General features: G+C 50.6%; 1 protein-coding gene across 1 annotated transcript in view; it reads left to right on the top strand.

The window, feature by feature from the left end:
* Positions 1–5,201: 5,201 nt before the first annotated feature.
* The window catches only part of LOC133351706 (neuronal cell adhesion molecule-like), a 167,574-nt gene continuing 160,459 nt past the window's right edge, over positions 5,202–12,316 (top strand). The window contains 1 exon segment of the mRNA XM_061567118.1: positions 5,202–5,379. The gene's annotated coding sequence lies outside the window, so the exon portion shown is untranslated.

Below are 12,316 nucleotides of genomic sequence, written 5' to 3'. Positions count from 1 at the left end.
TGCAATGCCTTCTTTGGTGTGGCCAAGTTTTTACTGAAAACATAATATGAATGAATTAATTAATTTAGAAAAATAAGTGAATACCTCAGTGCACTTTGGCTGGTGGGATGGGAATGGTTTATTGTTATTTGTACAGTACGTGTTTTGATGATTTGTTTACATTTCTTGTACTTTGCACTACTATCATGGTTTTGTACTGTTTGTTGTTGTAACGTTCTTACCCGCCCCTCCTGGACATCTGTGAAAAAGAGCTGCATAGCTCATCGGATTTCTCCACTATGAATACATACTCTGATTCTTTCCAGCGTGCGTTTTGTCCTCGTGCTTGTCTAATGAGCGGTTGATGATGTCACGTTACGAGATACCACAGCGCGACCCCTGCCACGGTGGCTGGGATGGTCAGCAGACTGGGGGCTTGCAATGAATGCGCGCACACACACAGGGTCGCCGATTCTATCTCCCGCGCCCACGTCTCTCCAGCCAGCGGTACACCAAAAAAATGGTTCAGTCACAGTCATAGTGTGGTTACTCCCACCTCTTCCAAGACGTCTCTGGTCCAACGTCTTGGAAGAGGTCGGCTAAATATCTTCCCTGGAAGGTCTGTCTTAGAAGCTACCTCTCTGCGTGTTGGAGGCCCTTCTGCCAGCAGTGACTTGATCGAGACGTTGCAGGGCTGAAGCTCTGTTGCCTTATCTTGAGATCGCATATTTGTGGCCTGCATCGCTGTCGGCAAACAGGGACAAGTGGACATCACGAGAAGAGAAGAAGACACCCCGCTAATAATCAATGGTGCTCTGTTTGCACAGCGAGTGGCAAGCTGACACCAGGGCTGCTATAAAGCGTCTCGGCAGTGTATGAGCGCTCTCGTGTTGAGGTAGCAACAACGAATGGTGGAGCGGAAGTGTAGTGATTAGCACGGTGCCCTACGAACCTGAGTTCGATTCCCACTTTAAGGCCCACACCGGTGATGATTGCCTGAACCGGTCCTGGACCTTACCTGGATCGACTCAGCCTAAAATGAGTACCTGGTGCGGTGTGTAAACATCGTCACTTGGGAGACAAAGGCGGCCGGGAGTGGTGCTGGCCACCCACCCCCTCGTGTGCTGTGCCGGCCTTCATAGGCAATCGCTAAGATCACTTGCCCCAAAAGTGTGTTGAGGCTTTACTAGGAATCTTTGTCTTTGTATTGGTACTGCAGTGAGAAGTGGTGATGGTGATGCGGTAAGTAGTGCTCTGTGCTACAAACCCGGACACCTCCGTTTAATTCCCAGCCGCTGTTAACATCAGTGACAAAGTGATATTGAGTGTAGCGGTTAGCGCGCTGCGCTACGAATCTGCCCACCCAAGTTCGATTCCCGCTCAAGGCTTTATGGGGGATCTTTGCCTTGTATGTGTGTTGAACTTCTTTCGCACTGTACGTAGCTAACCATGCTAATCGGCGATGCGGGGGAAGGACAACAAACTAAACACAAAAGCAGTTCTAAAGAGATGAGTTTTCAATCTAAACTATTTAAAAGTGCATAGCTCCAGTGGCTTCCGGATATCGGAAGGAAGAGAGCGTTCCAGACGGCCGCGGAAGCGCATCTGAAAGCGCGCGATGCGGTGACCACCACCGTCCTTGTTCGACGGCTCGCAGCCAAAAGCCGCTTCTGCGAGCACGAGCGGAATTCGCGTAGCGGTGGTTTACGCTCGCGTGTTCAGAAGAAGCGACTGGCAGGACTATTCTGGCTTTTTTCTCCCTTCTGCTCTAAGTTAAGATTACACCGACAACAAAAAAACACAAAGAACTGCTTTGGATTTGTTTTTATCTCAGTTTGTTTTTAGCTAAGCATCTCTTTATCTCCAAGTCAGGGGTGTCTTTAATTCTTAGACAAGGCTCACTTGCTTAGCCCATTGACCTCATTTACAGAGAGGGAGAGGGAGGTAGGTAGGGTACGGAAACTGCAAAAAAAACACACGCGCTGGCTCATATCTGAGCGGTAGCCAATGAGAAGAAGGCTCCCTTGAGTGTGGACTCTCTTTAGACGCCGCAGTAGGCACATGCACCCCCACCCCCATGCTCGCGAAGCGTCCGATCGTCGACCGCCCGCTGGGGGTGTATTAGAAGACGCGCGTCTCTTGCTGCTGCTGCTGCTGGTCTCGCGGGGCTTCGATAAGAGGCGGCCTCTGACGTCGGGCGTTCGTGGACAAAAGGGAGGCTTCTTTCCGCTACCTGTCGATAACCGTCGGCCCGCAGGTAAATATAGAAGGAGCTGCGTACACCCGCACCTGTGCCGCGCCTGATCTGCCCAGTTGCCGCCCGCCCGCCCGCCGATTTGCGCCGCTTTCGAGATGGTATTTTGTCCGCTCTCGAGATGGTATTTTGTCTCTTGCTGTTGCGTTGCGCTCGCGTGGTCGATCGCCACGATGTCCCGATTGTGTCGCTCACAACGCGCTGTGAGCATCGACTGAGAGCCAGCTCCCCCCCCCCCCCTGCCGCGTTCTCCCGCCGCGTTCTCTGTCATCCGCAGGGGTGGCGAGTGTTATTCTCAAGTCGGACGTTGCTTACCCAGTCTCGCGCCCAAATCGATAGCAACAAATATTTTACCAGGGCTCACTGAGTTATATAGCTTTTTTTCAGAAGCGACTTGGCCACAAATGATAGCTCAACAAAGTTGCTTATCATGTGGAAATTTATAGCAGCCAGTTGTTCTAAATGTGGAGGCAAAAACCGGAGGACCCGGAGAAAAATCCACATGACCACGGGGAGAACACGCAAACTCCAAATACAGCAGGTGTCAGGGTCGGGATCGAACCCACGACCATCCTGTATACCAGTTGAGATTCGCGGTCGTGTCCTGCATTTCGATGCCATATACACATTCGAACCGCGACTCGAACGGGATTGCATTTTGTTCTTCACGGCCAGTAGCGAGGCTTTGGCGTTTGAATGCGGGCGCGCATGTGGAAGATGATGGCAAGAGAGGGTAAAACAACTCGGAGGCTCTTTGCAGAGCGTGGCAGGGCAGCGTTCTGGATGCAATCGGCAAAAAGACGAGCTTGCGATTGGTGGAGGCAGTTTCACCGGGACGGACATTGGGGTGGCAACGCAACACTGGAAGTCCTATGGACAGATTGTCACCCACCACTGGACGTTGAAATTTCCACCACTAGCTCAAGACTTCAAGTGGAAAATAATCACGGTGCAATGTTCGTTTGAATCGGGGGGAATCGTTGCGGGGGGGGGGTCTCAGAGATGGGTTGGTGACAAAATCACCCTGAGTGCATCCGATCTCACCAGACGTTTCGAACACAAGCGATCGAAACGTCGTTTTTTGTTGTTATTTTTGTTATTTTCTTTGAACCCATCTTCGTGACTTTACCGAAAGACCCAAGAATATAGTAGTTTATAGTACTCATCCACCCACCCACTCACTCACACACCTACCGACCTACCTCTCTAGCTGCCTATGCGCCCGATCGTCAGCCTCTCCGCTGACCTAAACACAAGCGCGGCCCGCGATGCGCTGAAGCGGAAAGCGCCGCTTCACTCGACGGGGAGAGCCGTTTCTGTGCAGGTGCGCGTGGCCCGCGACTGTGAGATTGTGAAATCGCGAAGCCACGGCGCCTCGCAGCGCCAGGTGGGCTTGTTTGCACACGTGCTCGAGTCGCACGTCCGGGGTCGTAAAGGAGACTTTGCTGTATAATTCCCCTCCCGCCCGCCCCCACGGCTGCCGCTGCCGCTACCTGATTTGCAAAGAGGGCGGCCACGTCGACGTTGTTTTTTGAGTGGCGATGATGGTGGTGGGGATGGTGGTGGTGATGTATGGCCAATAAAGAGAAACTGCTAAGCGATTTAGCCTTTCGATTGTATTGTCTTAAGATATGCCCACTCACTCACCGGCACATTCACTAACCCACTTACTCGCCCACCCATCCACGCACCCATTAACTCACCCACTAATCCACCAATTCATCCACCCACCCAATCGCTCACCTACTCACACATTCACTCATTTACTCACCCAGTCACTCACCCACTCACGCACACACAAACGTACTCACCCACTCACTCACCCACCACATTCACGTGCATATAGGAGAGAGTAATTTCCAAAAGTGCATCAGGTGTCTGCATCGTCCGTGGTTTGTGCCGATACGGAAAAGCGCCGTCCATTGTTTTTGAGTTATTTTTGGTTAAGATGCAGTGTGTCTGTGAGATGAGTTTGAGCAGAATGCGTAGTTTTATTGCGTGATTCTGGCACCTGCCTCCCTGTTTACATATCCACTGCCCAACATAAGTCCGCAACTGCCTGTCAACTGACCTGCCTGTTTTCCTGTCTCTCTGGCTGATCACTAAACCACTTACCTACATACCCATCTTCCAACACATTAACTTGCCTGCCCACCCACCTACCTATCTACCTACGTACTTACCTATACAACCTCCTACCCACCCGTATACCTTCCTGCTTGCCTGCCTACCAGCTTGCCTGTTTTCCTCTATCCTCGTACGAACGGTGCGAAAGAAGTTCAACATGCATACATATCTACCTATCTGGTTACCTATTCACTTACCAACCCACCCGCACACCTACTACTGGTCCTGACACTTTAGTAACTCGTCCGTTTAACCTCACCGGCCTGACGGAGTTGGCGAGCGGCGTGTTTTGCGAGTATCTACCACGTGCTTGCCAATCTGCCGTCGCCACCGCTGCTGTTTGTGCCTGTATTGTGCGTTCGGCCCCGCGGGGTGAAATCTTTACGCGGCGGTAGCGTGCACACGACGACGCCGTGAGTCACACGCTGCATGCCTCGGCATTCACAATTGTTCTGGGCGGGACAATATCATCATCATCATTACCAACCATCACCGTCGCCTTTTTCATCATAATCGCCGCCGTCACCATCAATAACAACGACAGTAATAATACAGTTGCAAGGGGTCAGGTGGAGTCCAGCAACCTCGCACATCACCGCTGGCGACAATGCCTCTTCCACGAGAAGGGAGCTCCAGAGAACTCCCTCTCGAGGCTGTTTTGGCCTACTCTTCCACACCTGGCCAGACGTCTCGGAAGACGTGGGAGTCACCCACACACTCCGCCCCAATCAGACCGCAGGTGACCTGCCAGTCGATCGACCCCGTCGCAACCGTGAATACCGCTGGCTGGACAGAGGCGGTTGGCGTTCGTTTGAACTTTCAACTGTCGCGCCACGAGGTCGAATCTCCACCGCCGATTAGCGCGGCTGGCTATATGTACGGCGCGAAAGAAATTCAACACGCATACGTACTTACAACCGGGCGACCTGTGCCATCGCAAGTCCGCGGCGCTACCCCATGACACCAGGCGCAACAACAACAACAACGCGGGAAACACGGTAAACAACAACAACGACGCGGTAAGCACGCTTTACCGCCACCCAGCCCTCCCGTCCACCGTGAGAGTCGCACAACCTGTGATGCGTCTGGGCTCGGCTGGCGCAGACAAGAGCCCAGCACCGCCGAGTTGGTGTCGGCCAAAGGTCAAGACCGCACGTGCGGCCTTTAGAATAAACCCCTGCACTGTGCCGTGCATACAAAACATTTTATTGTACAATTATTTGCTGGCACGGTGCATTGTGGGAAGGTTTGATCAAGCGTGTCGTCAAGCAGGGGCGCCATGGTGGCGAGATGTTAACTATGTCGCCTGGTATACAGGAAATCGTGGGTTCGATCCCGACCTTGACGCCTGTATATTTTTAGTTTGCATCTTCTCCCCGTGGTCACGTGGATTTTTCTCCAGGTCCTCCAGTTTTTCTCTGCACATTTGGAAACATGCGGTTAGAGTATTTGGCTACTATACATCTCCACGTGATAAACCACTTTGTTGAGCTATCATTTGTAGCCTGGTCGCTTCTGACAAAGAGTGAAATAGCTCAATGGGCCTTACCTGGTAAAATAAAAAAAAGTTAAATAGTTAAGTCACAACCATCACCTGCAAGTGCATTCCTGGGCCCAATGACCACATCAATATACAAAAAAAATACTAACAGCTACTAACAGTTAACTTATCAAATACCAGTTTTTTCATGCCATTCTTGCCAGGTCCCATGGTGTAAAGTGCAGTCACCAGCCTTTATTGTCAACTCTATCTGTTTGGCATGAAGGAGGTCCATTGTCCTAAACGTCGTCTGTTTATATATTTTTTTCCTGTTAACGGTCACAGGGTTCTTATATATGTGCTTATGCATCACTGCCAACGCAGTGTCACCAAATTATGTTATGCCGACCTGTCACTTGCTTATAACTGCACTTGCAATTAGATTTGATATCATATATCCTTCTCTGTTTACATATAACTACTACAAGTATAGTCATCCTACGTCTGTTTAATGTTTCTCTAGCTTAAATATTGTCTCTGTACGTTGTGATCAGTCTAAAACAACATGCTGATGGAATGGAAATATTTAACTTTCATTTATTTGTGTGTCATAGTTTATATTCATCGCTGATATCAGAGCGGTGAGCAATATCGGGGGCCGGTCCTGGGCCTCCTCTAGGTTCACTCAGCCATAACCAAGTACCTGGTGAGGCACGTACATCAGCAATGGGAAGACGAAGGCAGAACTGGTGGAATACTGCTCACACCGCCTCCTCGTGTGCGATTCCAGACTATAATAGGCGCTCACTAACCGTACTTGCCACCTCTAGCATTCTGTGTAACCAGGGGGAAGGTGGGGGGTGGTCCTTGTGTTTTATGTGCACGTGCACACGTGCATGTGCGGACATGCTTCATCAATGTGCCCGCAGGGTGAGCATGGCACCCTACCGTAGCAATGCCATGGCAAGAGTGTGTTCATGCATGTGTGTGTGTACAGCCGTCGGTTTTACTCTCTCTGTGATGCAAGATTGGAGGACCTTCGGTTCGTGTGGAATTCTGGTCAGTCACTGAGGCCTTCTGAGGCCGCAGCGTCCACCTCCCACGGTTGCCAGTCTCGTAGGCGCGAGTCCATGCGGTGGCGATCGTGGATCTGAGTGTCCCGCTTGAGCTGAGACAGCCACGTGGGGGCCACGTGGGCGTCCGCGTGGTCTTCTCCTTCCTGGTGGAATTTACTACTTTAATGAGCCAAGAATCTTCTTGGTTCTTTCGGTAAAGTCACGTAGAATGGAAATAATAAAATAATGAAAACAAAACATAATAAAATAATTCTCACGACGTTTCGGCCACAATGCAAGCAGCCGTCCCTATGTGGAGAACAGGTCTAACCTAAAGAACCAATAAGATGAATCCCTGCAGTTACGAAAGCTTTAAATCGAAATTGAGCCAATAATGTCTGCGTGTCCCGCGCGTGACGTCACTCCACGTCGGCCAGCCCCCCTCATTAATAATCATGAAACATGTGACGTCACTCCACATGAGGCACCCCCCCCCTCCTTCATTAATAATCATGAACAGGTGACGTCACTCCACATGCCGCACCCCCCCCCCCCCAATAATCATCAGGGGTGACCTCACTCCACATGAGGCACCCCCCTCCTCCTTCATTAATAATCATGAGCTGAACAATTTCTCTGTTGAATATTTCAGATTTACTGCAATATACACCCGTCCTTGAACGGACAAACAAGCTAGTAATATACAAAAATAATACTTTTTGTAAATCTTGACTTAACGCTTTCGTGACTGCAGGAATTGATATTCTATAGGTTTGAACCTATCTACGTGACTTTACCGAAAGACCCAAAGAACATAATACTTTTAGTACTTGTAACGCGGTGCCGTCGCACGGCATTCGCTGAGGGGGCTGGCCGACGTGAAGCGACCCAGAGGTGCGAGGAGGAACCACAGACGAGTGGGGAAGGCAGCAGCCACGCGCTGAGCTAGCATGAATTCCCCCCTGTCACCCCAAGCTCTGCGTTTATTTACGTGCAAAGTTGTTCCTCACCCCCAATAAGCATGGTTGGCTACGTACGGTGCAAAATGAGTCCAACGTACATACATTGGCCAATTACATTGGGAGGAAACCGCACCCGGAGAAAACCTACGCGTGCGAGGAGGCAACACTCTATCCTTTACAGACGGAACAGGAAGAGTCCACATCGTTGTTCCATCTTCTCCTGGCAAGCCAGGGCATGGCACCTGCTTTACAACCCATGGTCCACGACGCTGCAGAGTCCTCGTGCCGATGTGAACAACGCCAGTCAGGCCTAGCAACCCCAGCGACAGATTCCTGGTAGCTCGCTGCTCAAACAAGCAAATGGGGCCAGCACTGATTGTTTGGAGACTGCGGTAGAAATTCCACTTTGCCATGACAAGAGATATTTATTATCTAGAAGATTACCGCGATAATCCATGCCTAAACTCTCTTTCGTGGAATTGGTGGAATATCTCAATGCAAGCCCGATCCTCCTGAGAAAATATTCTTGAGACCCTGTGAGGCTTTGCTGGGTAAATAAACGGCATCTTAAATACATAGCATTGCTGTGCAGAATATACACATACGAAATCTCACATGACCTCAGTTAGGTGAGGCAAGTTCAATCAAACATTTATCAATTCCCAAAATAGCATTGAGCGGCAGTGCTCATCTTTGTAGACTTTCCAGAGCCAGTGGTGGAAATTCCACATTCCTATGGCGAATCCTAGTGGGGCGGAAAAAATAATACGAATGACAAAAAATTCGGGGTGCACAAATGTTCACGAGACGTCGTTCATTGTGGCTCCATTTGGAATTAGATCTCGCTATCTGCGTGCAGCGGTATCTATTCCAAAGTTAGTGTTTTCCTTTAACTAAATTGCAGCTGGAAGGGCGATTCCACCTGGTGCCCACTGCCCCCCCCCCCCTCCACTCCCCCTCCAATGCCCCCCCTCCACCCCTTCCACCAAGGCCAAACTTTCTGGGCAACCTCCTTCTCAATCCCCCGGCGGGGAGCGAGCGGGCCCCTCGGCGCTCCCGCGTTGCTCAAGGCCGCCGGTCACACGTGCCCCGCTCGTATGTCACGGCCAGCCCCGCGCACGATGAAGCATCGTTTGCCGCGCGGCATTGTCGGCAGCCGCGTCCCCTTATTGGCACCGCCTTCAAATCCGCCACGCAAAGGTCAAATTAATTTTGTACGCGTCATGGCCACGCTCCGCACCGTGGCGCACGGCACAAATTCTGCTGAAGTTGAGATTTTCAAAATTTTCGGTCCGTCAGCAATTTTAATTATTCACTCTGCTCCCACTCCCCCACCACGTCGCTCACCAATTACCTCCGCGTTTATTTTATTATTCAATTAAGGCGGCAAGGTTGTTTGGTTAAGGCCATGGGCTACAGCCAAGCAGAGAGTGCGGCGCAATTTCGCCGTAACGGATCCGCGAATCATTGCTGGGGGTGGAAGGCGCTGCCGAAACCGTGCCAATTAAGACGGCGACGGCACCGCCGTCACCGAGAATTCTGGCACCGAGCAGCCGCGCATTTGATTATCGTGCTGCAGGCAAGCAGCAGCAGCGGTGGCAGCAGCTGGCGGCAGCAGCAGCAGCAGCAGCCCTCGCCCGGTATCTAGCGGGCCGAACGTCTCCCACAGCCCATTACGGGAGCCTCCGTCTCACCGTAATGCCGTGGAATGAAGTCCCCGAGGTGCCGCCTGCCGTCTGCCTGTCCGACACACGCACGCCACCGCCGTGCCGTCACGCCCTGCGAAATCCATTCCTCCGGCTCGTCGTCCTATTATTATCGGGTGTGGGGGGGAGGAGAAGCGGAGGGTGCGGGTTTGGTGGAGGAAGAGAGACGGCTTTAATTGGTGCTTTTGTCGTCAGATTGTCGCATCTTCGCCAGGGCGCAGCGCGTGTTAAGGGGGCGGCTGTCTCGCGGATTAAATGAGGGATTTTCCGGGTCGCTCGTGTGGACGCCGATATTTTTGCTCGCGAGGTGAAGGCCGTGCGCTGAAAAGTAACGACGGACATGGGGCAAATGGTGGGCGGACGTTTGGTTGGGTGATAACGGATTCGCGGGCGGTGGGATTATCCTGAAGCCAAAATCGAACGCATTTCTCCAATAATTCTACCAATGTAGAACCTTTGACGAATACGATTTTTTTTATAAATATAATAATCATGCCTTTTTGTCATCCAAAAATGCCTCGCTGAGTCTTTTTCTCTCGGAGGGCTCTGCATTGGAACATTTGGCCAATTCCATTAACGAGCGTTTTGCTACACGAGTGAGGAAATCAGAGAAGCAAAAAAACTCCAGCGACCCATCCTCGTCGCGGCGACCGCACGGTTTGGTAGCAATACAAGCGACACTGCTGCCCCCCCCCGCCACTCTGGTGGCACGGCTTCCACGCTGGACTCGCAATCCAGAGGTCGAATTCGGTTCGACTCCATCTCCCGGTGCGACGGTTGAGATAATTAGGCAGGTTTCTCTGAGCGCTCGCCGTGACCTTGACGAGGCCGCGTGTTTTTGGGCCCAGATGCTGCTTTGTGCCCCCGAGATCATCGTCGCTGGGGCTCGTGACGCTCGCCGCGCTCGCCGACTATTGCTACTGGAATTTGAAATATCAATCCCCGATTGGCTCGTTGTCAAATATGTTTGGTGCGGTATACATATTTGTGTTAATCTCTCGTTAAAGTACATGTTATCGAAAGAGCATGCCGTTAACAGGTCAGTTTGACCTGCACAGGTTGATTGCTACCCCTGTGAACGCAAGACGGCACGTGCGGCTGGCAGTCAGAAAGGATCCGAGTTAAAATCCCAGTTAAGGTTAGCGGTCGACTAAACTACCATCATTATCATCCCTCCAGGGTCAATAAAATAAGTGAGAAAAATCTGAATCAGAATGTATAATTTTTTCAGAATATATTTTATCCTGGAGGAATCCAATGAGCTCTAAAGCTCTTTTTCACAGATGCCCAGGTAGGGGCGGATAAGAGCGTTACAACAAATGATGGCCACGCATGGCTTCAGAAACGCTCTCCAGCGCACATTCTATCCTTGGGAATTTTTAATTGGCGGAACGAAAGCTGACGGGGTAGGTGTCAGGGTGACATAAGCTATTGCACGCTTACAAAATATTCCCTCTTGCTCTCTGGTGAGTGTCTCCCAGGCTCTGGGCAACAATTTTGCCAGCGTTTCAACTGGGGAAGCTGCTAAACGGCAACACGACTGCACGCTGTAGATTTCGCGTTTTAAATTGATTTGTTTGACCAGGTGAGAAGTCAAGAGACCGGGATGAGTCGCCACAGGTCACCGAGGCGAAACAAGCAAAACAAAGTACAGCCATCTTCTTGGTTCTTTTGGTAAAGTCACGTAGAATGGAAATAATAAAATAATAAAATAAAACATTGTAAGATCATTCTCACGACGTTTCGGCCACAACGCAAGCAGCCGTCCTCAGGTGAAGACCAGGTCTGTCGGGGAGACAGCGTCTGGTCTTCACCTGAGGACGGCTGCTTGCGTTGTGGCCGAAGCGTCGTGAGAATTATCTTATTATTTTTATTTTATTATTTTATTATTTCCATTCTACGTGACTTTACCGAAAGAACCAAGAAGATGAATCCCTGCAGTCACGAAAGCTTTAAATCGAAATTCAAAGTACGGCCAATGAAGCAATCAGGGAAATCAAAACTAACACAGTCGTGTCGCGTGAGACATTTAATACACACCGCACACAAACGCACCCCAAAGACACACCTACACACGCACACACATCAATGCCAAATAATAAAACTCCGTCCAGGTTGGTTCAAACTGGATCTTCTTTGTGCGAGCTATAGTTTCGCCCTCCGTTGAGATCAAGATGGACAGAGTTTACTTCATGAACCCTTTCACACTTCGTTTGAAAGCGTTCATAAAACCGAGCACCACTTTGTGGGAAGGCAATAACAGTTGTTGGGTGCGTGTACTCAGCCTCGGCATGGGAACGTGGAATTTCTACCTTCAGCTCGGCACTGTAAATGGGAGATGATGAGTGCCATCCCATGCACACGTGATTGAGGGACCTCTTTAAATACAAATGTTCCTATACACACATACGCGCTGGTGAGCGACAACAAATATCAGAATATTTGTCATCAACACCGCAGCCCCAGAGGGAGATCCAGAGGGCCCCTCGAGATGGTATTTTGGTCTACTCTTCCACGCTGGCTCGATGCATTGGAATAGGTGTAAGTACCCGCACTTTACTCCTCCACGCGTGACCTGGCGATCATAGACGAACTGCGGCGCAGACAACAACAGTGGCTGATTTAAGAAACCTTCTCACGATTTCAATTTCCACGCTGGGTATCGAATCACACGTTGCGACCTCTGGGTAGAAACAAAAAAAATGTTAAACATATGCAGTAATGAGCGATGTTTCGGGAAACGGGTCTTCACA

This window comes from Lethenteron reissneri, chromosome 38 (assembly GCF_015708825.2).
Source record: "Lethenteron reissneri isolate LAM-NWPU_2019-01 chromosome 38, ASM1570882v1, whole genome shotgun sequence".
NCBI classification, from domain to species: Eukaryota; Metazoa; Chordata; class Hyperoartia; order Petromyzontiformes; family Petromyzontidae; genus Lethenteron; species Lethenteron reissneri.
This window is presented reverse-complemented; position numbering and strand designations above follow the sequence as displayed.